The sequence below is a fragment of the Sinohyriopsis cumingii genome, chromosome 5 (assembly GCF_028554795.1).
Source record: "Sinohyriopsis cumingii isolate HCF-2022 chromosome 5, ASM2855479v2, whole genome shotgun sequence".
NCBI lineage: Eukaryota > Metazoa > Mollusca > Bivalvia > Unionida > Unionidae > Sinohyriopsis > Sinohyriopsis cumingii.
In genome coordinates, this window is record NC_142965.1 from 131,741,617 (window position 1) to 131,760,718 (window position 19,102).

The window sequence follows — 19,102 nt, forward strand, 5'->3', positions numbered from 1 at the left end:
ATGTGGTACTTAAAATCATGAAAATCTGTCAGATTTTATAATTTGATGGGGTGAATGATGCTAAAATTAATAAAAAAATCTCATCGAAAACAGAGAATTACATAAAAAATATCAAAATAATTTTTTTTTTATCAGAATTAAAAATATCAGAATCAAAATAAATATTATAATCAGAATAAATATTATTATTTTGTTCTTCACTGATTCTCAAATTTTATAGGGTATATGGTACTCGTAACTGTGAAAATCAGTCAGATTTTATAGTTTGATGGGGTATATAATACTTAAAATAATGAAAATCCTACTAAAACAGAAATTACATAATAAATGTTATTATGAGAATAAATATTATTATCAAAATAAAAAATAAAAATCTGATTTACTGATTTCATAATTTGGTTGGGTATATAGTACTTACAATAATAATAATTACTGGACTGATTTCATAATTAGTTCGGTTATATAATACTTAAATTAATAATTATAGGACTGAATCAAAATGAATATAATAAACTGAATCAGAATAATATAATCTGAATTAGAATTAGAATAATTATTATTATCAAAATAAATATTATAATCTAAATCAGAGTCTGAATAAAAATAAATCTGATTATTTTCATAATCCGTTACACCAGGCAAAGTTGAAACGCTCACCGCCATAACTTTCACATTCACAAAGGTCACTGACACTGCTTTCATTTTCATGATTAGAGATAATCTTTCTCAATTGCCTCAAATGTGTGTTAATAATTTTTTTGTTTCTTATTCATTAGCTAATTCTGATATAAATTTTTCAATTTCTGTATCTTTGATCGTAGCCAAGGATTGGAACATAGCTTGTTCGATCAGCTTATTGAATCTATATTCTGCTGATAGTGTATATATATTTTCAAAGTTTCATTGTTGTAATGATTCAAAACCACAAATAATTTTTTTAGGGTTTAGTTCATCAGATATTTTTATATTTTCATTTTTTAATTGCAGAAGTAATAGCATTAATATTTTCTTGGTTCATTATATTAAATTCATTATATTATAAATATATATTTAAAATAAAAGATTATTAAATATTATTATATATTATTATTACATTTACAGCATATTATTACAATCTTAGTTTGTGGGGCCTCAAGTGGCCCAGTGGTCTAAAGTGCTCTCCGTTATGGATCAATGCCATCTCACCTGTCTACGTGGGTTCGAGTCTTGGATTCGGCCAATGTGGGTATGTGAGAAAGCTTGCCAATAGCTTCTTGAGGGTTGATGTTTCTTTCTGGGGATTTCCCGGGTTCTTCATCCACCATTAATACTGGCTGCCATGTATAGCCTATCGTGTGCTGAAAAATGGGGTTAAACCCTACAACAACAACAGCAACAATCTATTGAACCCATGCATTAGAATGTCTATTATTTCAGGCATAATCCCCATGAGTCAATTCAGTTTGACAGCTTTCTTGTTGAATCATTTTGATAGCTTTCTTGCTGATAAAGTTTGAGAGCTTTCTTGTTGAACCTTTTTTTTTAAGGTGAATCAGGGTGCTTAGATTTTACTCCCCAGTTCTGAATTTGGCACATGATGGCTACAATTTAAAAAAAAAAAAAGAAGTGAATACTGGCATGGGATCATATATTACTTAATAAAGAGTCCCATAATGCTGATGTTAGAATGAATCAGTTTCATTTAAGCATTTGTTTCACACTGTACCAGATACTGTGGATATCTAGCTCAGTATGACTACTACTGGGCTCAAATGCAAAACTCCTTTCGAACACCCACGTAAAGAAGAAATGTTTACCTGGTCCAGTCCTTTTAGGACTTTCCTCTAGAGAAAGGTAAATTGTGGTAATTAATTTTCCATATGAGTGAAGGTATAGGAAAAAGTTGTCAGCTCATTCACAGGGTAAGATTACAAAAAATTTGGGATTTTTTTGTTGCATAATATTTCCAAGTTCACAAGCTGCATTTAAACAGGTGTAGACTAAATTTTAAAACTGCAATAAAAAAGCCAGTTCCACTAATAGAAAAATGAATGTTGTTATACGATGAGATGAAAAAAGGTTTTGGTTTTTAATGTGGCCTTATTTGACGTCAACATGGAACCATTTTGATTTAGGATGAATGAACCAGGCATTACAATAAGTCTTTTAGTCAGACCCCATGTTGCTAAGGACAGTATACTGGTACTCAGGAAGTATGACAACAGGAATATCAAGATGTATGCCAAGATAGCCATACTGTATGTTCCGTGGGAACTCTTTTTGTTAAATGACCATCTACTGTTATGTATATTTAATTTGCATTGCTTGTTAATTTTTTTTTGTTAAATTTAATTATATGCTATTGATAATGTAACATAGTATGTAGAACTTGATGGTGACAATTTTGTAGACTTTTTTGTCTTCTGAGAGTGAGGGGCATTATCTTTAGCTGAGTCAAAGACATTGTATTTTTTATAGCTAAACTATGAGATGATTATCATGTTTCATTGTGATTTTCATGTGGGACATTTTAATTATAACTGAAATCCTTTTAGAACAATGTACTTGTGAATTGTATCCAATCTCTTTTTTCATCTTAGTTTAAAATATAAATCTTGTTTATTTGAAAATTAGTCATTTGTGCTTTAAAATTTTGGCAATATCAATTATATATTGTGTCCAGTAATTCATCAGGCTGGAATTTATTTCTTCAAATTATTTGACGCAGGTGATTCTTCTTTGGAAATTCAAAGTTCTCTTCAAAAATAACATTCTTAGAAATTTCAAAAAATAAGATTTCCTGGAATTGTATTATTGTGATCCAACAAAAGATTGCTGGCACATCAATATTATATGGGCCACCATAGGATTTAATTTGGATTTCCACAAAGTTTATTCAGAACTTTAATTATTAGGACATGTGACTGTAATTCTAGGATTATTTGTGATTAATTATGCAGCTTGTTGCTTCTCACTCTTAAATATTACTTTTTTTTAAGACCATATAGTGTTAATACTAGACAGAGTGTTTCAGTAAAATCTGGAGAACATAGTCATCTGTTATGAAAAATGGTGGCAAGATTTCAAGATGGCTACCATGATGACCATAATGGAGTTCAGGTTAGCACCATGTTCAATTAGGACCAACTAGACATTATAAGATGTCTTTAATACAAACTCCACGATGACCATAACGGAGTTCAGGTTAGCACCATGTTCAATTAGGACCAACTGGACATTATAAGATGTCTTTAATACAAACTCCACGATGACCATAATGGAGTTCAGGTTAGCACCATGTTCAATTAGGACCAACTAGATATTATAAGATGTCTTTAATGCAAACTCCATGATGATGTGATCATCTATTCAGGAGGAATAATAAACTTGTGTGATAAACAATGTCTGAAGTTGGCCGTATGGTACACAGAAGGTCATAATATAAGGTCTTCTGGTCTATGGTCAGTTGAGCTAACAATAATTGCATCCAATGCTAGACCTTGTAATAAAAATATAAACTAAACAGTATGGAAGAGGGAAACACCTAACAAAATTTCCAGTGCATGTGAATATAAGGTTGTTGTGACATAGTTTTCTTAACAACAAAAGTAATTCTCATGATAAATGTTCTATCCTAGTCTCAATTGTAGAAAACACAGTATCCAAAAATGAAAACTAAATGTAGATACTTAACAAAGCGAAAGCAATACATAAATATTTAACAATCTTTTTAATTGACCAGAGCCAGGAAATGCATTATATAATCCTAATTGGAGATCCACTGTTTCAAACAACTACCAAGCAGTAAAATAAAGAGAAAAAACCTCTTTGAAAGCAGCTTGGTGTATTTAAGCACCCTTGTATGGAATAATATTGCAAAGGAAAATAGACAGGGTCAAACTGCACCATCCTTTAATGAAAAATCATTGCCTGGATAAAATATAACTATTAAATATTCAATGTCCTGCATTTCCTGTAGGCATTTCCTTGTACATACACTCACTTCATACATATCCTTTATATTTCATGCAAGGTAGTAAATACAGCATTCCAGTTCAAGCATATAAAGACAAATGAAAGAGAGAGAGTGTGTGTGTGTGTGTGTGTGTGTGTGAGCAGTGTTTAGGTGCGACATTTAAATACATATATTTTTGTATACATATATTTTTGGAAATGTTGTAAATAATAGATGGCTTCAAGGCAGATAACTAGTTCTACATAACTGACTGAGTAATATTTGTCATTGTTCTTGATGGAGTAAAGCAAAAAAAAAATGCAGTTCTTGAACTGAATTAATTTTAGCATCTGATTGGTAATGTCAGGTATGAAGTCAACTTTACAATTTAGGCATTGAATTTTGAAGGAAAAATGGAAGTCAAGGGACACTATTGGTTAAAGCTTCTATAATTGTTTACGATTTCATGTACGGTTTAAACTTAATATATAAACCAATAGCTACAGACCTCCATGCAACTGAGGTTTCAAAACTATATATAACTCAAAACATTACAATTCATTTTGAACAACTATCATCATGTAATAATACATTAAGTTACCACAAATAACTTATTCAATTATATGAAGATTTAAAATAAATGGCTCATTGAAGGCACTACAATATATGTTTCAGTTTCAAAATATTTACAGATTTAAAATAACTCCTTGTTAAGCTTATTTTCGAATGTGTCAATAGTCAATAGTGAAAATGAAATGATTTAGGAACATTGAAAGGGAAATAACCTCATCCTGACTTACATACCTTTCCTATTCCCACCAGCAATACCCAAAGGCCAGCAAGGTAACTTTAGTGTATGGCTCATGTCTTTTAAACATGCAGATCAATAGAGAAGAAATAAAACGTTAATTAGACATACACAAACATGTGCATATTTATAAAAATATATTTTAAAATAGCTTATTTATTAGATGTTGGATTTTTAACATAGCTTTATCAATTTTAGTCATATTACTATGATGTCTGCAGTGTGGCAGTTTATAGTGATGTCTAGCACTGGGGAATCATCCCGCAGAAATATAGAGTCATGTCCCACCCAGTCCCATTATCCTGACATCAGGCAGACCAGTCCTAAGATTAACCTCTTAATGCTGCACCTAGCAAGGCAGCTGCTATACCATTTTTATAAGCCTTCGGTATGACTTGGCTGAGGTTTGAACCTGTGATCTCCCATACCTGAGGCAGACACTCAAACCACTTAGGTCAATGAAGAGGTTTATTTAATAGATTCAAAAAACAAAAAAAAAAATTTCCATGGTCTTAAATTCTGTGGAAGTTTTAAAGATAAATACATTATGCAAACACATTTAATAATTTTTCACTAATTCCAACACAGAAAATGAAATTAACAAATTGTCAGCACCAAATGGGAAAAAAGTAATAAAAATATGTTGTTGTGACCTAGTTTTCTTAATAACAAAAAGTTATTTTCAAGATAAGTCTTCTTTAAAGTGTCATGACTGCAAATAAGTGACCAAAAATTATAACAAAATGTAGATACTTGACAAAGTAAAATGATGTTGATATATTTAACTGACCAGAGAAGGACAATGCGTAACACATTACTATTTTGAGATCCACTATATAAAAAAAAAAATACCAAGTTGGTATATCAAAGAAAAAACAAACAACTCTTTGAAAGACGCTTATAGTATTCAGGCACCATGGTATGAAGTAATAATCCAATGGAAATTAAACAGGGTAAAAATAAACCAATTCCTTTTATAGAAGATGATTTCCTAGATGAAATATAACAGTTAAAATACCCATGTGTCCCCGTTTTACTAGTGCTTGTGATTGTTTTCTTGCCTTGAACCCGACATGCATGAAACTTAGGATTGTACTCGTTTTCTCTTTGTGAAAGTTCAGGGTGAAAGTTTCTGCTCCCATCTCCAGTTCGTTATTGTTTTGGAGTGACTTGGCCATAGTCATAAAGTCTGGCATGGTGCTGTTTTGCTGTTTGTGTGCTGTGTTGTAACTGCATTTTATTTTTTGTACAGACTGGCCCTATCTAGATCATATCTTAAGAGTTTTGGGTTAACTATCTAATTTTCAGTAGTGGCATGGTAGACTTGGTAATCAGTCCCTGGGATGTAGTACTATCTGTAATTGGTTAGTTGTGTGACTGCTCTTCAGGCTGGGGTGTAATTAATCATTGGTAGTTAGTGTTCCAAGATTCCTGGCATCATAGGCTAGTACTGAGATTTTTAATGGGATAGTCATATAGTCCTATAATATGTCGTTTAGGAGGTTATTCATATTTGGTTGTAATTTCTTCTTTTTTTTTAAATTTTGTGTGTGTGTGTGTGTGTGTGTGCACGTATGCAGTTTACTTTGTTGTTACAATCATAAAGGTTTAAACTTAGAAATAAGCCAATAATTACAGACCTCGAACTCACAAAGTGATAAAACTGTGTATAATTTATTACATAACAAATCATTGTGACAGGAACTGAATAATTATTACCATGTAGTAATATATTAACAGACTAAAAATAAATAAAATTAACCAGAATACAAGACAAAATAGCAAAGACCCCTAGAAATTACTATGATTTTTGTAATGAAATCAAAACAATTGTCTTATAATTAAAATTATTTTTTTGTAAACATATTTTCTACATGTGTCAATGGTTAACACGATTTAGGAAACACTGAAAGGGAAATAAGCTAAAATTTACTTGCATAGCTTTTTAACATCATCAGGACCATATGCCAAGAAACTACGTTAACTCTGAGGGCGCTCACCGTTATTAACTACTTTTGAGAGAGAGTGACATATGTAAGAGGAAGTTGTCTGCATTTAAAACAGTGGAGAGAATGTTGGCATACATCTATGCTACTTTGATGTAATGTGGCTGACATTTCTTTGGATATTGTACTCGTGGAAATTGTACATAATCTAAGCACACTGCTAACTAAAATGACTGCTCTCTTGTGCTAAAAAAAATTAATCAGCCTGAATTAGTCTAAAGTGCACTATCTTTAGCAGCTATTAATATAAGAAAAAATGAATTTTGTCAGACTAGACAATACCAGCTTCTGAAAGTGCAATGAATGAATACCAAATATATAAAATGTGCGAAAAGTTATCAGCTCTTCCTTTTTTTTTTTTACAATTTACCTCTGAAGTTCAGGAAGTGAAAATGACCTAGTGAAGTTAGCAGTTTTTTTTTAATGTGCACAACTGAAGTAAGGCCAAGTTGTATCCTCTATAACCCAAATTACACCCATCAATCAGACATCAAAATAAAGGGAATTAAAAGTTCTTTGAACAATACCTAAGACATACAAGGTCTTTTTTAAATAGCCAGTATAACTAGTAAGGAAACGGGGGATTTTTTAATATTTAAAGTTCTAACTCTATGCAAAATACAAAACTGTAGAGTGCCACCATTAGCGTAAAGGTGATAACTTCTGTACACAGAAACTGAACTTAGTAGCAATAAAAGTTACCCAGATTTATACAATCATATGTGATCAGTCATTCATATATATATAGAGAGAGAGAGAGAGAGAGAGAGAGAGGGAGAGTATGTATGCAGTATCAATGACATACCACAAGATGTATAAATTTTTCATTAAAAGGAAACAAGGCTTTACAATGAGTGGTATATCATTGATACAGCATACATACTGTACATATATTTTATTTATATCACATACAGATGCATATATTTCCTCTTTGAACGGTGTTAAGATTTACTACAGGCAGCTGTGTATTGACCAAATGAATGAACTCCTCACATCCCCATGTGTGTCCGCTACAAAATGTAGTTCTATGCCTTTTGTGGTTATTCACCTTTGTATATTGATAAGTTGATTGGTTTTTTTCTTCACATTGATTTTGATTAAACCAATATAATACACACTTATGATTTAAACATGAAAGATGGTTCTAATGATGAAAGTAGAGCACTGCAAACACTTGGTTAGCTATGACATTCACAAGAACGCTTAGCCATTCACATACCGGTGCATGGAAATTAATGTGGAATAGAAACAAAACGAAATGACAAACCAACAAGAGGGAATTAAAATAGTTTAATATATTTACAGTTGATCTAAGTCATTATTCTGCTTTAGTAACAGTAGCACCGATCATAAACTCTGTCTCTCTCTCTCTCTCTGGTCGGTTTGACTTTAAAACTATCTCTTTCTCACTTTCTCTGGTCGGTTTGACTTTACAACTCTCCTTCTCTCTCTCATCCTTTGGTTGGTTTGACTTAACTTTTACCATAATTCATAAGACCAGAGACATCGCGGGATGACACAAACGAAAATCATCTATGCTCATCATTTCATAGATTTTAGCCCGTATCTTGCAACGATGATCCAGAGAGAGAGAGAGAGAGAAAGAGAGAGAGAGAGAGAGAGAGAGCCGTCTTTGGACATTTCATATTTGATTAATAATAACCGATTTTTAGAACATTATAATAGGTTTAAGAAACAACAACAACAAAAAACCTTAAATACATCATAGTATGTGTACCGCGTAATCGAGAAATTTACTGTATAACGTCGACATGGTTTGCAACTTTGTATCATTGATACACACTGTAGATAAATCCCAAGGAAAGTGCACATGTATCGTTGGGACGAACCATATTCTTGTAGGTTACTTGGTGTAATTTCTATCTATCTCAAAGTTTTAATCCAGCCCAAATTCCTTTTCTTTCTCACTCCACATTTCTGCGTATTTTGTCCGTTATGCATGGGGGGGGGGGGAACAGAAAGCAGAAAGGATTGTGATGAAAATTTGCACAATATTAAATTTATTTAGAAAATGGGGTCCGTTAATACTCTTTACTATTATTTTCATACGTCACTAATGTGTGGAAATTGATCAATGATCATTGCAAGAATGTTTACATATTATTAGTATATCAGATTGCTTTATGCGAACACTTTAAATGCCACGTTATTTTTAACGTGTGTGTGTGTGTATATATATATATATATATATATATATATATATATATATATATATATATATATATATTTGCTTATTTATTTTTTTAATTAAATTTTCCATGTTATGTACTAGTGAATAAACAGCAAGAGCAGTTCTATTCAATAATACTGAGAAGTTAATACAAAATCATTCGTAATTTCTGATCAACACAATTTTGAAAAGATTTTTGATAATTTTGCACTAATTGCAATGCACATAGAGTTATATCAACAAGTTTTAGGGTCAAATGTAAAACAAAAAGTAATTCCCATAAAAATGTTCCAGGAAGAGTCTATGTGGATACTGGCAATAAAGAAGGCAGAATCCACGTGGAACTTTATTCTTGCAGAAATATAGGTGTACATGGGAAATCTTTAATTCACTTTTATTTTCCATGGGCTGTGCTCGTCATTAATCAGCAAATTTATTATGCAAGAGCAGTTCTAATAAGTATTGATGAGAACTTATTACAAAAGGTCTTTAATTAAATTTTGTGACAGTGTTACTGTTGTTGTTGTTGTTGTTGTATGGTTTAACGCCATTTTTCAGCACACGATAGGCTATACATGGCGGCCAGTATTAATGGTGGAGGAAGAACCTGGAAAAACCTCGATAAGAACCACCTACCCACGAGAAGCTACTGGCAAGCTTTCTCACATACCCACATTAGCTGAATCCGAGACTCAAACCCATGCAGACAGAGGTGAGATGGCAGTGATCCGTAACGGAGAGCGCTTTAAACCACTCGGCCACTCGGGGCCCCGAGAGTGTTACTAATTTTTTTTTTCTAAACGGAAAAAAAAAGAAAAAAAAAGAAGACAGTTTTACTAATTTTTCGTTTAGAAAACATTTTTGATGATTTTCCACCTATTCTTTATATAACAATTCAAGTGACCTATTTTCATGTTCAAATGGAAAAGAAAGCAATTCCCATATAAAAGTATCCATGTGAGTACAGGCATGGTGGCCATATTGGAAGTCAATCAGATCAGATCAGCACCATGTTGAATTAGACCAACTAGACATTATGTCTTTTAATGCAAACTCCACGATGACCATAATGTTGTTCAGGTTAGCACCATGTTCAATTAGGACCAAGTAGACATTATAAGATGTCTTTAATGCAAACTCCACGATGACCATAATGTTGTTCAGGTTAGTACCATATTCAGTTAGGACAAACTAGACATTATAAGATGTCTTTAATGCAAACTCCACGATGACCATAATGTTGTTCAAGTTAGCACCATGTTCAATTAGGACCAACTAGACATTATAAGATGTCTTTAATACAAACTCCATGATGACCATAATGGAGTTCAGGTTAGCACCATGTTCAATTAGGACTAACTAGACATTATAAGATGTCTTTAATACAAACTCCATGATGACCATAATGGAGTTCAGGTTAGCACCATGTTCAATTAGGACCAACTAGATATTATAAGATGTCTTTAATACAAACTCCATGATGACCATAATGGAGTTCAGGTTAGCACCATGTTCAATTAGGACTAACTAGACATTATAAGATGTCTTTAATGCAAACTCCACGATGACCATAATGGAGTTCAGGTTAGCACCATGTTCAATTAGGACCAACTAGACATTATAAGATGTCTTTAATACAAACTCCATGATGACCATAATGGAGTTCAGGTTAGCACCATGTTCAATTAGGACTAACTAGACATTATAAGATGTCTTTAATACAAACTCCATGATGACCATAATGGAGTTCAGGTTAGCACCATGTTCAATTAGGACCAACTAGATATTATAAGATGTCTTTAATGCAAACTCCATGCTGATGTGATCATCCATTCAGAAGGAATAACAAACTTGTGATAAACAATCTCAGGTGGTGGACAGGATGGACAGAAGGTCATCATGTAAGATCTTCTGGTCATTGGTCAGTTGAGCTAACAATAATTGTGTCCAATGCTAGAACTTGCAAGAACTTGCAAGAGAAGATTTAAACTGAACATTGTAAAAGAGGCAAACACCAAAAACAAAATTATCAGTGTGTGTGAAAAATAGGTTGTTGTACCATGATTTTCTTAGCAAGAAAATGTAATTCTCAAAATAAATGTTCTAATAAAGTGTCCTGACTGTACAAAACAGTGTCTGAAAATGAAAACAAAATCAAGATACTTAACAAAGGATGCATAAATATTTAACAATATTTTTAATTGACCAAAACTGGGCAATAATAAGTTGATGCAGTAAAAAAATAACGAAATGCACTGTTCAAGAACTGAATCAATTTTAGCATCTGACTGGTAAAGTAAAAAGGCAATTATAAAATGTAGGCATTAAATTTTAAAAACAAAATGGAAGTCCAGGGACACTATTGACTATGTAACATGAAATACTATTTCATTTCCATACAGGTCCACCAGATAAATTTTAAACATAAGAAATAAGCCAATAGCTACTGACCTCCGTAAGCATAATGGTTAAAAATAATATATAACTCAACAAATAGCAAATCATTTAGAAATAACTGAACAATTATCATCATGTAATTATAAATAACTAATTACAAATAAAATATCCAGAATAAATAAAAATCTTAACATAAGGGTCTTCCAAAACACTATGATTTATGTTTAAATATAAATTGTTTTCTAAATTTAAAATAATTACTTGTTACTTTTCAAATATATTTTCTAATGTGTGTGTCATTGGTGAACAAGCAGGAACCATTGAAAGGGAACTAACCTCAACCTTGCTTAAACTACCTTCAGGAAGACCACAGGCAATGAAATTAAGTACCTTTAGTGTATGGATGAGGAGTTCCGAACATGCAAATTAATTGAGGAGCAATAACAAGTTAAATTCAAACACATGTGCTGATTTACAAAAATATTGTTAAGAAATAGTTTCTTTCGTAGATTTTTTAAAATGAAATTTTCCATGTACGTTAATAGACTTTATTCAACAAATTTATTAAACCTGAACAGTTCTATTGTGTGTTTTTTAAAATTTTAATGTAGCTTTAATAATTTCAGTCATATTGCTACGATGTCTGCAGTGTGGCAGTTTATAGTAATGCAGCATGATGTCCCACCCATCACATTATTCTGACATCAGGCCAACCAGTCCTAACTCTAACCTTTTAATGATGAGTGCAAAGTGAGGCAGCTGCTAGTACTATTTTTATAAGTCTTTGGTATTACTCAGCTGGATGCTCTAACCACTAAGGCCACCAGAGAACAATTCTATTAAAGATTTCTGAGATATTATCACAGAATAGTCTTTAATTTCTTAAGTTTTTTGGAACCTTTACTGATAAATACATTATGCAAACACTTTCATTCATTTTCCATTAATTCTAATACAAAAGTTTACATTAAAAAAATTTCTGGACCAAATGGGAAAAGTAATAAAAATGGGTTGTTGCGACCTAGTTTTCTTAACAACAAAAGGTAATTCTCATGATAAATATTCTATAAAAGTATCATGATTGTACATAGCACAGTGCTTGAAAAGGAAAAATACTAAACAAAGCACAAATGATGCATAAATATGTAACATTCTTTTAAACTGACCAGAGCCAGCCTGAACCTGTCTTGAAAGACCACCTATTCTGAAAAAAAATTAATGGTCTCTCAAGACAGGTGGTCTGTCATGACAGGCCATAGCACTATATAATAAATCTGTGCTTGGAGAACCCAGTCTATCAAGACAGGCGGTCTTTTTTAGCAGTGGTCTCTCAAGACAGGTTTCACTGTAATCAGTTTTTACTTGTACTATATATAATACAAGACTAGCTGACCTTAAGGTAGATCATTTTTTATAACTTATTTGTTACTGATGGTATCACAGTACCAAATGTTTTTTTTATACCAATATTTTTCCACATACCTCAGTGCTAGTGTTTTGTGAAATGAATATACTTTCTGTCCTACCGCAGCATGCATTATCTCACACTGTCATAGAGAAGAATGCTAGATTGTCATTTTGACAATGACAAAATCGTGTACTCCATTGCATTTAAGAGAGATAACTCTGCTGGAACTAGACAGGGTAAGAGTTATTTAGTCACAACACATACAGTTTCAGCCATGTGTACCACATTTTTAAAAAAAATCAGAAAAATACAAAATATGATCTAGATATAAATTAACATAATCTCACATGTTGCCAAGAGGCACAGCTATTTGTTAAGCCTAACAGAAAGTACAACTCTTACATAATGCACCAATCATAGCTAGTGTTGTTTATTTCTGAATACAATGTTCCCTACACCTTAAGCTCTGTCCATCTGGGGTTGTTCAATTGGTACCATTATACCTGATGCTGAAGCAGCAAAAGGAACAACTGCACAGAAATCAACTTCTTGAACTGAATGAGTGTGTGTGTGTGTGTGTGTGTGTGTGTGTGTGTGATTTAGATTTTAATGCAGCTTCAACAATTTTCCAGTTATATTGCTATGATGTCTGCAGTGTGTCAGTTTATAGTGCTGTCTAGCACTGGGGCATTATGCCACAGACATGTACCATCATGTCCCACCCAGTCACATTATCCTGCCACCAGACTGATCAGTCCTGTTAAATGGTGAAAAATGATTTAAAACAAGTTTTCACTCAAATAGAGCAGCAGAGGGGCTGTACAGACCGAAACTTTTTGCACAATAAACCCCTCCAGGAAACTATTCCTCGATAGAGGGCTTATTTCGACGAAATAAACCCTTCTATTCAGAATACAGGACAAAAAAAAAATGTCCCCCGAAAACTCGAAGAGTTTCCAGGGACAAACTCGTTGAGTTTGCACTGACAACTTGGGTTACTTCAATAAATCTGAAACAGTTTCCGTGGCGGGGTCGTTATTGAAAAATCCATGGGTCGGATCCATCCCCTCTGCTGCTCTGGGAAATGAGTTTCCAAGAAAAAACATTTTTATGTTGCAAATAGTGTATCAAGTCCAATACGGTATCTTGTTCTGGGATCGTGTAAATTTATTGTCACAAATCCGTGAGGTTTTCTTTGAGCATGACTGAAGAAATTTTTAAATTTATTTAAATCCATATCGCCACCACACCAGGTTTGATGAATATTTCTCAGTGTATGTGTATCAACTCCATTGAATATCGCAAGAAGATTACAATTATCCCTGATTACTTTAGGAATTTGTGTATAACGCTGAGTAACATAAATCACATCAGTGTTTTTGTGACGTCCCCGGGAAAATATTCTTGCGGGATTTTTTTGCTTGTCCAACATAACATCATCATACACTACTAGGTTGTTAATTGATTCATCAAGATCCTCGACGCTGGGGGCTTCTTCGATATCAGTGATAAATTCAACAACATCCTCACCGTCTTTACTCAGCGCGCTTGCACTCTCATTAAAATCTTTTATAACGTTATAGCATCGTTGATCATCTACAGATGGAGCTATCAAATACAGTTTATCCCATTTCATCCACTTCATTATCAAGTTCAGCAACAGCTGTGTTTTACCTGAACCGGATGGCCCAATTATAATCGCGCGGATAGAGTTTGGTAGCACTGAATTATGCTTAACTGGCTCTTTCTTTTTTGTCGCAGAAAAATCTGTAATTTCCATTTGTATATAAAGAATAATAATTATGGATCTATATTGTGTGAAGTGTAAGGCACGAACCCCTACGAATGATCTAACAACCATTACAACAAAAAATAACAGACAAGCACTTTCTGGTAAGTGTACGCGATGTGGCACAAAAAAATTTAGATTTAAAAAAAAAAGCGAGAATTTAGCGGAGGTGACATTGCAGCCAAACTTGGAAAGCTCCCCGGAACTCCCTGGGCAAAGTATCCCGGAGAAAAGCATCTCCCAGGATACAATTACTGCGGTCCAGGGACCCGACTAGATATCAGACTTGATGAACAATCTAAACCAAAACCGGGAGAGTATCCGATAAACGCTATCGACGCAGCGTGTCACATACATGATGTTGCTTATCGAAGTAAAGATCTACAAGACAGGCATATCGCGGATGTGAAATTAATTCATGCACTAAGCGCCATAAAAAATAAATCATTTAAGGAGTCACTCGCTAATTGGTTAGTAAGATCAGCGATGAAATCTAAATTAGTATTAGGCGCTGGATAATTAAATAAAAATGCAAGCGATTTATTATTCCCCAATCGGATACTGGAGAGGTAACTCAGCAATTAATAAACTCGCCAACGCGGCATCAGTAACACGCGAGGTTGCCAAAAATTGGCTATCAAAACAAGCAATATGGCAAATCTACTTACCACCACCTCGACAAATCAACTTTGCACATTTTGATGTTAGTGTGCCCAATGAAGTTCATCAGGCTGACATACTATTCCTGCCTCATGATACTGTCCGTAGAAAAATATACAAATACGCGCTAACAGTAGTTGATGTTGCCAGTAGATACAAAGAAGCAGAACCGTTAGCGACTAAAACAGCGTCCGAAGTCGCCTCTGCGTTTAAACGAATTTATCAACGAGGACCTCTAAACTGGCCACGATTATTACAAGTTGATCCTGGCAAGGAATTTCAGGGCGCGGTGTCATCACTGACAAAGCAGCATAACGTTACCATACGACGAGGACATACTGAAATTCATCGGGATCAGGCAATTGTTGAGCGATTTAATAGAACACTCGCTGAGAGATTATTCGGATACCAGTACGCGAGGGAATTCATTTACGATACGAGATCTCGTGAATGGGTTGCAAGACTGCCAAACGTGATAGCCGCACTGAATAATGAAATTACCAGAACAACAAACATGAGACCTGTAAATGCAATCACAAAAAAATATATACCCCGCGTCAGTGAACGCGGACAACAGCAACAAAATGTTTCAACGCAGCCAGGGACGCTAGCGTCCCCACTGCTGGGTAATGTCACCGTTAGGTATTTATACGAACCAGGCGAACTAGAAGGAGGAAAAAAAAGAGCAACCGATCCCACATGGAGTGTTACTACACATAAGATATCCAGCATAACCAGATCAACTGGGAGAAACGCAATCTACAGATTAGATTCGACTGCTCCTCAACGCGGATTTAAACGCGAGCAACTTCAGGTGATTCCCGAGGATACACAATTACCACCCCGATCACTAAAGTGATCCGCACTGAAGTGATTCAATCATTTAAATAACTGCAGCAACACCTCTGCGTCGGTTACACTCAAGACAGGTCAACATCACATTTTCACGTGTATGACCGCGACTGCTATCTATTCTATCTACGGTGAATTGCCTTGGGTCGTTTTTCGAATACTGCCACAGCAATAAACAATTACAACTCGCACAGTGATTATTCTGCTGTTGTTGTAATTGTATTACAAATTCAACATCCAAACTTTGTTTGGGATCAAACTCTCTACCATTTTTTTTGTCGCTCTGTTTGTAACCGGCTAATTTCTTTCTTATTGTGTCATCAGCGATTGAGCTGTCGTTGACAACATCATCTAATACAATTCTTCGTAACTGACCTATCCTTCTTACTCTTGACACGGCTAAATAAACTAAATTTGACCACTCGATGCGATCATCAACAATCCAAACTGTTGTATCTGAAATAGTTAGTCCCTGCGAACTGTGGATGGTCATAGCGTATCCTAGCGTCCACGGGGATTTGCTCATTTTCAGTGCCTGTTCAACAGCATCAACATCAACTGTGACAATATCATTTAATACTAAATTCTGTTTCTCCGGACCCGACGCAGTCAGGCGCCCTGGAATATCAACATCAATATTCTGCAATCGCGTATCAGCTGGTCTATAACACAACGGCACTGGCAACATGGGAAATTTCTTCTGATGTAACTGAAATAACCGCTGCTGAAGTGTGTCCCTGACTATCTTTCTACTTGCCACAATTAAATCACCTGGTTTCCACGTTTCCCAAAAGTCGCTCAGCGAAGTCTCTGGAATTATTTCACGCATTATCTCACACTGGACTTTATTGGTTTGTAGCCTGATCAGTGCCTTAAACTCTTTCAGCGTTTCATCGAGTGCTCTAACATCGTTAGTTATTTCCTCATAATAATCTACAAAAGTTTTCAGCCACTCGTGTGGAGATTCACCTGTAAATGGGGGTGGTTGACCATGATCGCCGCACATCACCACTGCGGTATTTTTCTTTAGCAGCCAATCCAGAAACTGTTTTAATGTATCCAACGGCACAGTGTCTATCTCATCCCAGATGATTTTCTCGGGAATATATTTCGTTCCCATTCGTTCAGGTGTCCACGTGCCGCCGCTGTATTTGAAAAAACTGTGATACGTGCACGCGTTAACATCCCGTTGTCTCATCTCCCTGGCAAGTCTGTGTGTGGGTGTTAGCACAATCATGTCAGAGTTTCTAAATAATTCAATCGCTCGAGTTGTTTTACCAGAACCACCAGGACCGTTCAGATAAACTGTTTTGTGTCTTGTAACAGGATCGTGCACCGGCGGCAACAACGAAGTTGCCCCCGACGAAACCATCGAAGATATTTCTGCGCTGCGATACTCATCCTCGATTTCAACATCAGCCGATTTACAATATCCGTGTAACATTTCATTCTTTATTCTCCACGAGCCCCACGATGGATCATCCGATATAACATTATCCAACAGCGCTGAGTGTTTTTTATCAATATAAAATGAATCCGTTGCAACTCTCACTGCGGCAACAGGGAATCTATTGATCATCGACAACAAATTTATGGATACATAAGCCAGCATCGAAGATCTCAAATGTATGTACTGAGATGATTCTCCGTCAATATAACTAAAAACAGTCCCTAGTTTTTCCCCGTTTGACAGAAACACATCTTTGCGGTTACAGAACATGTTGTTCGTGGCTGCATCAGCGACAATAAGATCCAATTCAGTCTTGTCCATGATTAATCGACTGTGATGTTGTTTATGATCATACGCTCCACCTTGAGTGAATTTCCCTATTATTCTTCGTCCTAGATCTTTTGCTGTGCTTTCATCATTTCTGAGTTTGCTTTTAAGTACTTCAGGAGCTTTCTTGATGATAGCGTCGATAGAAGTTTCTGGATATTCTCGTGACCAATCTTCGATGACTTCTTCTAACGTAACCGGCGTTGGAGTTGGCAACCAAACTTCGGTTTGACGACAATAACATATAATCGCTTCGCTGACCGTCAGCGACAACAGTATTCGACTGTCAAGCATGTATCGCAATAACACTATCGGTGCCCATCGCTTCTCAACGAAATGTCTGCCAAACCAAACATAACACACAGGATGTAAATCCTTAGCGAATTTAAACGACGACACACAAGCAAATCCGGTCAAGTCAAAATCGGGTAAAACACCGTTGACAGCTACTCTTGTCATGGTATTGCCAGCGTGGCCAAACCGTTTAAAATATTCGCTCCATTCTCCACGCCCAAGGAAACTTCCTGGATAACACGCCGTCATGTCCACGGATATCATACCGCGGTGATCATACTGAGTATTCCACAAACCGCCGTGTCCGTATTCGACACAGCTCTGCTGGATATCAGCAAGAAAACTTTTCGGAGTTGGTCTCCATGAATTTCGTTCCCGGGCTACATGCGCGACAACACCCGGGACAGTAAAACAGTGTGTCAGTAACGTATCAGTGTTGCCAGCATGATATTTTTCTGCGAGTTTTTTCATTTCCTGCTGTAACGCCATTGTTCTGTATATTTCCCCGTTGGGTCTCACAAACTGATCATATTCTCCATCTTCGCTACTTCTGAATAACCACACAGACACTGGATCGGTTTTACTTATCTGATAAATAAAATCAAACATGCTCCCAGAATTGCTTTGCAATTCCGGATAATACTTCACAACACGGTCTTGCGGAAATATCCTAACCGAGTCAGTCCAGGCGTTCCACGGGAATTGTATTTACACTCATACAATACCTCACCGGTTAACGATGAAACCGTTATAGGAAATTTTAGTAATCGCTCTAGCTCAGCAACATCATTTATTGACGCTCCTTTATCCGCTACTCGTGTCGCCCACGCTGTTATTTTAGTTTGTCTTAGCGGTGTTAGGCCGTTTCCTCGCATTGCATTTTTAAAATGTTCCATTACTCGCTCAGCTACACAATTCAACACCGACACCTTCATCGGTTTGAGTTTATCAACGCGTGGTTTCTTCATCGGATAAATTCCATAAAC